This window comes from Callospermophilus lateralis, chromosome 6 (assembly GCF_048772815.1).
Source record: "Callospermophilus lateralis isolate mCalLat2 chromosome 6, mCalLat2.hap1, whole genome shotgun sequence".
Classification (NCBI taxonomy): Eukaryota; Metazoa; Chordata; class Mammalia; order Rodentia; family Sciuridae; genus Callospermophilus; species Callospermophilus lateralis.
Window position 1 is genome coordinate 74,278,458 of NC_135310.1, and position 11,206 is coordinate 74,289,663.

Here is an 11,206-nt window from a genome sequence, read left to right on the forward strand (position 1 = left end):
GACTTGGAAAACATGTACATGTTAAGCCTTCCCACATGACCGAGGAGACTCCTTCCTCACGAGACAGAGTCATGATGAATGTCTCCATGCTCCTTTTTATGTGTAATTTCAACAACAAAACATGAGACCCTGGGTCGACCCAAGTGACAGGACTCCAATTCAGAGGCGGAACAATACATGGACATGAGGACACAGCTGGCTTGGCCCCTGTTCCTGCCCATTTCAGTGCCTTGGGGCAGGAGGTGTCCCTGTGGTCCCCACCATGAGGTCATCTGCCCTGGTGTCTGGAGATGGTAGGCATTAGCTCCTCTCTTCTTGGGGGGCACAGCTGAGCTTTCACTTATTGTATATCAGGGTTTTCTGGCTAGAAGCAAAATGTCCTTTGCAGGTCACCCAGTATAGAAAAGAGCAACTTATTAAATTAATTATGTTGCATAAGTAACCCTGTACCCTGTTCTTTGGAGTGAAAGTTTATTCTTTTAGTTCTCTTTGTCTTATTCAGAAGAGAGATTTAATGTGTTACTGTGGTGCACAAAATCAATGCTTTGAAATCAATGGTAATTTTTCAGGCTGTTTAAAATTATTCACATGGCTAGCTAAGCCTGCTGCTGAGAGAAAAACACAGTGCTGTTGCAGAGGAAATCTTCAAGTTTGAAACACTCCCACTGGTGTGTCTGTGTGGCTTTTCTTCTTAGAACTTGAATATTTATCCTGCAACATTCAATCTAGGCAGGGCTGGTTTAACCCTTAACCATGCTAGAGGGTGTGTGTGTGTGTGTGTGTGTGTGTGTGTAGGTGAATTTTCTGTCAATTTGGCCCAACTGTGAATGTGTGTCAGGGCCAAGGTGGTGGGAGGGATGACCATTGTAAATTGCACACATGAGTAGTGGAAGTGTGAGAAATGAAGGAAACCAGTCACTGTAGAGGTTCAAGAGAGGCTGTAGGAAACCAGTTCCAGGAAGAAGGACCAAAATCATGGGCAGCCACTGTTGAGAGCTTTGAGGTGAACAAATCATGTCCCGCAGTGATGGAGTCCTCATGCAGCTCTGGGAAGTGGATGCTGCTCCCACTGTGCAGGGCCTCAAGCACCCTGCCCAGGACCACAGGGCTAGGAAAAGAGGGAGCTGGGGACTTGGCCCTTGTTTGCTTTCTCCACATGAACCAGTGGTGACATTCAAAGTGGGTCTTGAGGATGGGGAATATTCAGGTCACTTCAGATTTGGCAGTGGACAGAGACACACTTTAGGGGGAGTCAGGACTGCGTGACAAAGGCCTAAGCTCCAAGGGCTGCAAGATCAGCATGGGTGTGAAACAGGGCAGTCTTTAACAAATAGCAGACACAGTTCTTGTAGAACTCAGGCCAAAGTTGAGAAAATAAAGTGCCCAGTGTGAAAACCCTGAGAGACATTTGCATCAGCTTGTAAGCAGAAAGCATGGCAGAACCTCTTCATTGCCAGCTCTAATATTCCTTCCTCTGAGAGGTCTGAGTTCTTTGGAGGTTGAGCTAACCCCTCCTCTGAATACCAGCGCCAAGCAGGTGGGCGGGCCTGTGCTGTGTCCTCACTGTGGAGCCTCAGACTTGCTTAGCTGTCAGACAGGACCTCACTCCCGGACCCTTCTCTCTGCCCCCACTCCGTCTCCGCACCTGGCTGTCAGCACATGGGGAGGGGTGGTTTCTAGGGCCTGGCAAACCCGTGCAAGGCCTCTGTATGGTGAATGGGACATGAATGGCACAGACTTTGCTCCCATCCTTCCTGCATCTTCAGCAGGGCACAGACTGCACCATAAGACAGGCCTGGTCACCTGCCTCAGCTCTTCCAGGAGAGAGCTGACACTGGCCAGCAGCTTCCTCTGTTTCAGTGGCCCCAGCACTTCTGTCATCCCAGCTAGAATCTTTGGGGGGTTAGAGAGAAAGGGGTGGCAACCACATAGACAGAAAGAGCCCTGACTGCCAGAGAATTGTTCAAGGGGCAGGCAGGTATGCCTGGGCCACCAAAAATCACCACCCAGCTAGTTGGCAATAACTCACAGCATGGCGGGACATGGGCAGTGTCTTCACTGACATTGTCATTAAGCATGGGCTAGACAAACACTGTTCAGAAAGAGCATCAGGGTCAAGAGACACACTTCCCAGTGATGCCCTCCAACTCAGTCTCTTCATCAGCATAGACTTCCTAGAAAAGGAGAAACTAATTTGAATGTTGGTAAAACTGGTCATTTACAATATACTCAGGGAGAAAATAATTTACACACCGTGGTAAAGAATCTTCCTCTTGAAGAGACTTTTGTTGGTCAGCTCCTAAGCCAGGCTCTTATCTGGAAACTATGTATAAGCTCCAAAGGTTCCTGATTTCAAAGGAAATTATAGGCATAATTTTTCTTAAATGAGAGTCCACAGCTTCTGCCTAGTTAATACTCAAAGTTGCTACAATCTAAAAAGTTTCAGAATCTAGAAACAACTTTTTGTACAATTCTGGAGTTGGAGAATCAGTGTGGAGCTGTGGTAGGCTGCTGCCACGGAGTAAGTTTTGGTCAGGAAACCCCCTCATTCTTGGCACCTAACAAGTTGCCGAACATTTCTGGGTGCATTTGCAAAGATGATGGAGAAGAAATGTCAGCCCCAAAGCTGACTCCCTTTTTCCAAGTGCAATGATCAACCTACATGTGGGACAGGGTTACACTGCTGGGATGGATCCCATGCTTCTGTTAATAGAAAGTTGTAGAGAGTCCAGTATCACTGGTTTGCATCCTTGGAACCAGCCCAGTTATATCCTGGGTTTCCTAGAAGGCCCAGTCCAGAGTCAAGCTATGCCAGGGAGTCTGTTTCAGGCTCCAGCTGTGCTGTGCACTTCAGTCCATTTTCTGAGATGGGGTCACAAGACCTAGGCCCCTTTTCTCCCTCATTTTTGCTCTTTCTGCTCAGAAAATAGCATAACTTACAACACTGAAGCTTCCCTCTGTTGTCAGGCATCTTTGCTGGGAATTGTGTCTCAGTGCTGGGGCGGGGGGGGGGGGCGCTGCTGGGTTGTGGCATTGCACTGGATCCCCAAAGACAATTAACTGGGCAAAAGCTGTGGAAGGTGGTGTCATTATGAAATCTCAGGTGAAGCATGAATGGGGAAAGGATATGATTTATATAGAGGTGGCCAAGTGACTTTTCAGGAGAGCTAACTCAGCTCTTCACTGGACCTTCAGGGTCACCGTTTCTTTGCCTTCTGGGCAAAGTACTTTTTCATGAGTTTTGGCTAACAAGCCAGATCCTGGGGCCAAGGAGCAAGAGGAGGAATTGAGAATCCAGGACCCTCCAAGAATTGTTGGGCTCCATTCCTCGCCCTCTGAACAAGAAGCTAAGGCTTCTAGAATTTGCTAGATCCACAGGGGTAAGCCCTGTGTAGTACCCACATCGAAGCCTCAACTGCGAAGGCTGGTTTAATTCAGTGAATGCATCTTTCTCTTGAGTACCTCTCGGATGTTTCCACTTCTATTCTTTCCTCTCTTACAAAAGGGTGATGTGGGCCTGCAGAGTGACTTGTTCTCTCTACCTGGTTCCACACCAAGTAAGCGCTGCCTAGAAAACTACAACTAATGCTTCATTACCCCAAACTCGGCCAACAGACTTGACTAAGCTATCAGGCCCCTCTGGTGTCTTTTAAACAACCCCGTGGCATAAAGCATTTCCTTTGCCAACGCACATGGTACACTGTTTTATTTTTGATGATTTCGGAGATTTAAAAATGTCAAAGAAATTCTGGCTGTAAATGTCCCCACAGTGATTTTGTCATTTTGTAGAGGAAAGAAAGCGAGCATCACTGCCGCCCCTTTCAGCGTGGTCCAAGCTGCTGTGGGCCCCTCCTCCTCAGCCCCTTCCTACCACTCCCCCATCCTATTCATATTCTGATCTTCGACACACTTGAAAAGATGTTATTTCAAATGTTCCTACCAAAGAGAAAATCTTCCTTGTGTTTTTAGAGCCTGCCATCAAAAGACTTAATCTGCATTTGGGGCCAGTGGCTGCAGATGTGGGAGACAGAGACTCATACACAATGTGGCCAGAGCAGGAGGGGCCTGCCTCGGCTTCCTGGAAGCCGGACCCTGCCCAGATCATAGAAGCCACCCAGGCCAGACAGGAGAGCCTACTGTTTGAGGAGCCACAGCCTAGGGATGGGGAGGTTCTGGACCCCTGAGGCCCAGGGCAGGGCTACCTAGCCCTCCTTGGGTGAACAGTGTGCACCAGTGTGCACTGAATAGCAATAAAACTAGAGAGAATGACTCATTTAGGCCTTCCTCATTCTAAAATCACCATCAATTGCTCAGTTAAGACAAAGGTTACCCATGCATGCAGTTTGCCATTAATATTCATCAAGTACCAAGAATTGGTGGAGAACTTTTAAAAATCTGAGACTCAGCCTTTTGTTTTTGGACAAGCATTTGTTGATGGCTTTTATGGTTTCGATGTGACAATGTCCCCCAAAAGCTCATGTGTGAGACAATGCAAGAACATTCAGAGGTGAAATGACTGAGTTAGGAGAGCCTTAACCCAATTAGTGCATTAATCCCCTGATGGGATTAACCGAGTGGTACCTGAAGGTGGGTAGAGTTTGGCTGAAAGAAGTAGTTCATTGGGGGCGTGTCTTTGGGGTATATATTTGGGGAGTTGAGCTTAGTCTCTCTCTGCTTTCTGATCATTATGTGAGCGGATTCCTTCTGCCACTCTTCTGCCTTGATGTTCTGCCTCACCTCAAGCCCTGAGGAATGGAACCTGTTGTCTATTGACTGAGATCTCTGAAACCTTGAGCCCTCAAATAATTTTTTTTCTCCTCTTTCAGTTAGAGCAATGAAAATGTTGACCAAAACAATGGCCTACTGTGTTCGTCAGTTGATGAGGATAGCCAGCCCTGTTCTTAAGGAGTGAAGCAGACAAATCAACAGGTCTGTACTACAGGAGGGCATGAGTGTGATGAGCTGAGCAAGTGGCACAGGGCACTATGTCAGATGTGGGGAGTTTGGGATCTTGGACATCTTCCCAGTGGACACCATGTTGAAACTGAGACCTGCAAGATGTAAACTGAAGAGGTGGTTGGGTAAAACCACACCGGCTGCAACATACGAAATAGAAGGACCCTCTGAGATGAGGAGGTGGCCACTGCAGGGCTCCCAGGAAGAGGTAGTGTGGCCTTAGAGGTGGGGTGGGGGAAGGAGCAGCTGCAACCTGGGGAACAGGTGGGATGTAGGTGAAGAGGGACGGGGAAGCAGACAGTTCTGGAGGAGGCCCAGGTTGCATGGGGTGACTGCACCAGGGTGGTATAGCCCTACCGTAGGGACATTGCTTTAGGAGGAGAGGAAGAAGGGGAGACAGGTAGCAGCTGAGGAGAGGATTTCCTAATTTCCTACAAGATGCTACAAGTCTAGGAAGGGAACAGAACTTGAGTTCAGTTGTACACTAGTTCTACGTGCTTCTAGAACATGGAGAGGGGAGATCCAGCAGGCAGGGACGCCTGGGAAGGGTGTGCAGAGGGATGGGAACCCTGCTGGAGGCTGGAGGAGAGTTCTGGGAGAGTTCTGGTCTTGGGTGAGGATTACAGGCTTTCCTGAGTATTTTAGCAGTATCCTTAGCAATCAAGAATTTGGTGCTAATTACAGATAACAGCAGGCCTAATTTGCATATTAACAACTAAATGTACTAATTACAAATTATCTTTATCTATTCATTAAAACAAGCCCAGGAGGCCTTTTTACTTGGAATGGCTTTGATAGCACTGAGTTAAATTACTGTGCACCTGGAAGGAATACCAGCTGCATTTTCTTGTATGCCATTGTATAAATCAGACTGGCAAATAGAGGTGGCAGTGGCTTTGAAGCCAGAGAGAGGATTCGATTTTGCTCCCTCAGAAAGCTGAGGCGTGTGTTAAAAGTAGCTTCCGATGCAACTAAAGGAAAGCACCCAGGTCATTCTAGTTAAATACAAAAGTTTTGCATGGCCCCTTGTACATGAGGAAGCAGGGTCTTCAAATGTTCCCTAAAAGGGCCTCTGAGGCAAAGAGGCTGAAGGCTGGCTCTGCTGGACCCTGTGGAAGGAGATGGGGCTCAGCTGGAGGAGTTGTGAGTGAATCAGTAACAGCTACGTGGAAAAACAAGCCAACTGACAATTGCAGTACTAACGCCAAGAAAACAAAGGGAACAAAATTAAGGTGTTTCTCTAACACATGAGGGGGCTCAACTCTGCTGCAAACACTAAACTAATCACTGATTTAATTGGAAACAGTGATTACTGAGAAAGTGGAGAGGGGGTAACTATATGTATATCTTCTATAATATATATTTACATATATTTTTATATAATACATTTTTACTATATATATATATATATATATATATATATATATATATATATACGGTCTTTCAAAATAATAGATAAGAAATAATAAAAAGAAAGAAAGAACTTTCTAAGTATACAGAGGTAAATACCAGAAGATCTATGAGGAATAAAAATCAGGAGGGAGAGAGATGGGCAGGGACAATATTTTCTATTATATACCTGGTGGCCATGTTTGTCTATTTTAACCTTGGCACATGGGCTAACTTTGATTAAAAATAACAACAAAACAAACAAACAAAACAACCTTGATCACCCCATGATCTAGCTAACCCCTCCCTCCTGCAGACTTACCTGTTAACTCCTAGTCTGGACCCTTCCTTTTCTAGGAAGTCTGTCCTGACCTTCTGGTAACTCTCCTGTTCTTCCCTGGTCACTTCTTTCCCTTGGGGGCAGGAGCTGTGCCCACATGATGCAATGACTCCTGCAGGAAGTGGCAAAAAGACAAGAGCAAAGCCTTCATTTTGTTTTCCTTTCCTTCTGTCCTTCAAGTTCCCCTTCTCCAGCAAGGCCCCTCCATACCAACGTCTCATTTAACTTCTGCCTCTCCTACTCCACAAAAAAAGAGACAAATCCAAATTTCACACAGAAAGGGGAATCAAACAAATTTCAGAAGGACCAAGGGGAAAGGCCCATGATACCAGGTTCTGCCATTTAGTTGGAGCCCAGATACGACTCCACAAGCACAGAGGTGAGGACTGGGAGGGTCCCTCTCCCGCCATGCCAGCAACCATCCTCTGCATGGTCTCTTGTTGAAAGTCCCCATATTCTGCCTGAGCCAAATTCCTTCAAGGGAAAGCAGTCTCTTTCATCAGGCAGCCCCTGACCCACCAACTTGGATTTTGCTTTCTGAAGGATAAAGACCTGAGATGAACTCTGTCCTTGCCTCTCTCTGATCTTAGCTGGAGCTCACCACCCTGCTCTTCAGAAAAGTTTCCTTTTCTTCTCTGTCTGGTCAAGGGGACAAGCAAGAAAGTGATGCAGAGTCCCACAGTCCTTGCAGTAAGAAAATCAAAATTGGCCCAGGCATCTAAGCTTCCCATCAGAAGTCTGGCCAAGAAAGGGGAGAAAAATTGTCAGCAGCTGGTGCTGGGAGAAAGGGGCCTAGAGGTGTGATAGGCCATATGGTTATAGCAATGCTACCAAGCAAGGGAAACTGCCAACATGCACAGAAGTCAATACTATGGTGCTCGTTTTTGCAAAATGAAAGTTTTATTGCAAGGTTAAACAGCAAGGAAGACAGGAGCATAAAACAAAAACAAAGAAACCTTCACATCTGCCTCCCTGATCAGTTGGTTTGGGGGGAATTTGTAGAAAGAGAGGGGAGAAGCTGTGAGATGATCTGACGGCAAGAAGGAGGAGTTTGAGTTCCTTTGTACAGGTGTAGCTGGCCACCATGCCTCTTCACAGGTCCCAGGGGTCTCTCCAGGGGGACTTATGTTCTGCACAGGGTGGGGGTGGGGGGTTGGACTTGTGACATCACTGTGGTATATATACACAATGGAATATTACTCAGCATTAAAAGAAAAGAAAATCATGGCATTTGCATGCAAATGGATGGAGTTGGAAAATATCGTGCTAAGTGAAGTAAGCCAATCCCCAAAAAATCGAAGGCTGAATGTTTTCTCTGATAAGTGGATGCTGACCTATAATAGGTGTGGGGAGGGAGCATGGGAGGAATGGAGGAATTTTGGAGAGGGCAAAGGGGAAGAAGGGGAAGGGAGGGAGCATGAGGGAAGGAATGATGGTGGAATGAGATGGACATCATTGCCCTAAGTACATGTATGAAGAGATGAATGGTGTGACTCTGAACAACCAGAGAAATGAAAAATTGTGCTCCATATGTGTACTAAGAATTTAAATGCATTCTGATGTCATGTATAACAAATTATCCTGCTACTTTGCTGAATTCATTTACTAGTTCTAGAAGTTTTCTGGAGGATTTTTTTGGGTCTTCTAGGTATAGAATCATAAAGTCGACAAATAGTGCTAATTTGAGTTCTTCTTTACCTATCCATAATAGAATAAATAAATAAATAAAAGTCATTGGCTAGAAAAACTGGCTTCTTCTATTCTTGTAAAGCTGGCTTCAAATCATCCTTGAGTGAATACTGTAGTCTTCCTGAAACACAACTTAAGCACTTTGTTATTTAAAGAATTCATGTCCAGGCATTTCAGTAATAAGTGAGGATAATAATAATGATAATGATAAAGTTCAACATTTTTTGAACTTCAAATCTGAGCCAACCTCCAATCCCATCAGCAGTCCTGGGATACAGATGTTGTGGCAGCTGTTGGCACTCAGCCTTGAATCCCAAGGAGAACTTGCTTGTCCAGGTCACTGGGAGTTGAGCAGGTAAGAAAGGGTCACACGGCAGATCTGTCTGGCCTCAGAAAGTCAGAGCTTTAAACTTGGGTGCTGTGCTGTTACGGACCAGACTGATAAAGGACAGAGATTTGGAGAAAAGAAGTGGTAGAATTTGGCTTTTTTTTTTTTTTTTTTTTTTTTTTTTAAGCTAAGGGGAAGTTTAGCACATTTTGGAGAATGAAGTTGTAAGGAAAAATCTAGCTCTTGACTGGATAACCCACAACCAACAGCACAGCAGCCTCAGGGGTGCTGAGGTTACTTTTTCTTAGTCCTTAAGTTGAGCCGACTGTAAATAAGCAACTGCTTTAAATAATGCTCCCTGGAGTGCATCCTTAATCTGCATCTTGTCTAGACTTTCTAATGCCCTGCAGGAGCTCACTGGATCTTATCAGTGTCTTCATTTTTGACAAGCAATAAGCTCAGTCTTATCTAGGCTGATGGCTCTGGGTGCCTTCTGCAGCTAGTTAGTAATTTCAGATGTTGTGGGAGGGAGTTCTCAGTGGAAGAATTACATTTTCAATCCAAAATTAAAGCTCAATTTGGTCTAATTGTCCTTGATTTTATCAGTTGCATAAAATGGCAGATTCCATATGCAAAAATAAATAAATAGTTGCACAGCTTCGAAATTCCTTCTTCCTGGGGACACATCCCATCAAGTTCTTTGCTGACTCTCAGGCTATTTCCATCCACCAAACAGTGCCCATGGTTCTCTATCCTTTTCTATTTTCTCTCCCTTCTCTGCACTTCCCCCAGCCCTTACCAAAAAAAGAAAAGCATAGTGTCTCTCCCTGTGTCTATCTCCTCTGTGTCTTGTGTAATTTTAGAATGGAAGTTCCTTAAGAGCAAGAATAGTTCCTTCATGAGCTGATGATGCCCAGAAATCTGGAAATGCTTATTTAAATAGTAATTTAGAATAAAGAAAATAATAAAAGTAGCCTTTTATTTCTCTAACATCAGTTTCTTTGCAAGATCTAGTGATGAAGACCATGTTTCATAACTGGAATGAAGAGGCTTAGAGACTGTGCCCGGCCCCCAGAAGAAGAATGTCTTCCAAGAACCACCAGACATCTACCCTCCAGAAAGGAGGGCCTCTGTTTCCAGTTTGCTGTTTGGTTTTGAGCAAGTTCTTTTACCTCTCTGGTCCTCAGATTCCTAAGCAGCAGAGTGCAGGACTGTGAGGTGCATCCCAGTGGTGGCTGGAGTAACCGCTGGAATGAGGAAGGAGGTTGGCAGCTATCCTAAGGAGACAGTGGAGGCCCACTCTAGAGGTGACATGGGGAGCAGAGAGGAGCTGAGATATTTGGGAAGTAAGTCCATAGGACCTGACACCCAGTGGGTGTGGAATCTACAGGGGTTTGTAGAGTTACTGTTTTCAGCCTCAGGACTTGGATCAGGACTGAGATTGCAGGAGAAGGTACCAGGAGTTTACCATTCCCCTCAGGAGGTGGAGTTTAATTCTGTCCTTGAATATGAATAGACTTGTCTTAGTGACTGGCTTCTAATGAACACAATGCAACAGAAATAACTGCTGTGTGACTTTCCAAACACCAGTTTCTAAAAGACAATGGAGCTCCCATGTGGCCCCGGGGACTCCTGCCCACGGAACTGTGAGAAATCCCTGACCATGTGGGAAGGCCCAAGGTGAATGCCCCAGGTGAGATCCTGGAGCACTGTCAGGACAGCAGGTGAGAAAGCCTTTGGATGAGAGCCATCTTGTTGGGCTGAGTCAACAGCAGAACCGAGAGAGTTCAGGGGGTTTTGAATGCGGTTACAGATAAGAATGGGCAGGGAGGCACAGGAAGGGGCTGCATGTCCTGGGGCCTGGCAAGAAACCCAGGGCACATGCACAACAGTGAAAAGGAGAGCCCTGGAAGAAGTGCTCACCCAGGTGAAAAACCCGGAAAACAACAGGAGGAGCCATTCCACCCCAGGACTAAAGAGACCAAGGAGAGGGGATGGTGTGACCCAGAGCCTGCAGCTGCTGAGGACACGAATAGGGACCAGGAGAATATGAGAGCCCCCAGAATCTCAGCAAGACCATGAAGGGGGCAAGGAGGAGGGAGTCATCAGTACCCCACATGCTGTCCCCTTGGCCTCTGATCTGCCAAGGTCTCTCATTGACTGACCCCTGCTGGAGGCCAGAGGACAAGGGAGGTGGTCAGGCAGTCTGTGGAGGCCAGTCTTCCACAGTGGCATGGAGAGTGGATTTGGCAACAGGGAGTGGAAATGAGTCATCATAAGCAGATAGAGTGAGACAAAAGGGTCTAAAGGGAGAGGCGCAGTATTTGAGGACAAAGAGGGGCAGAGATGCCTCTATGTGAGAGGCAGGAGGAGAACTAGGTAGAAAAGACCAGCAGCCCACAACCAAGCAAGGGATGAATTCCAAGAAGCAAGCGGGGACCAGGCAGCTAGACCCCTCCTGGGGTCTATGAGGACAGAGCCTGGGAAGGGGACTGGGTAGAAAG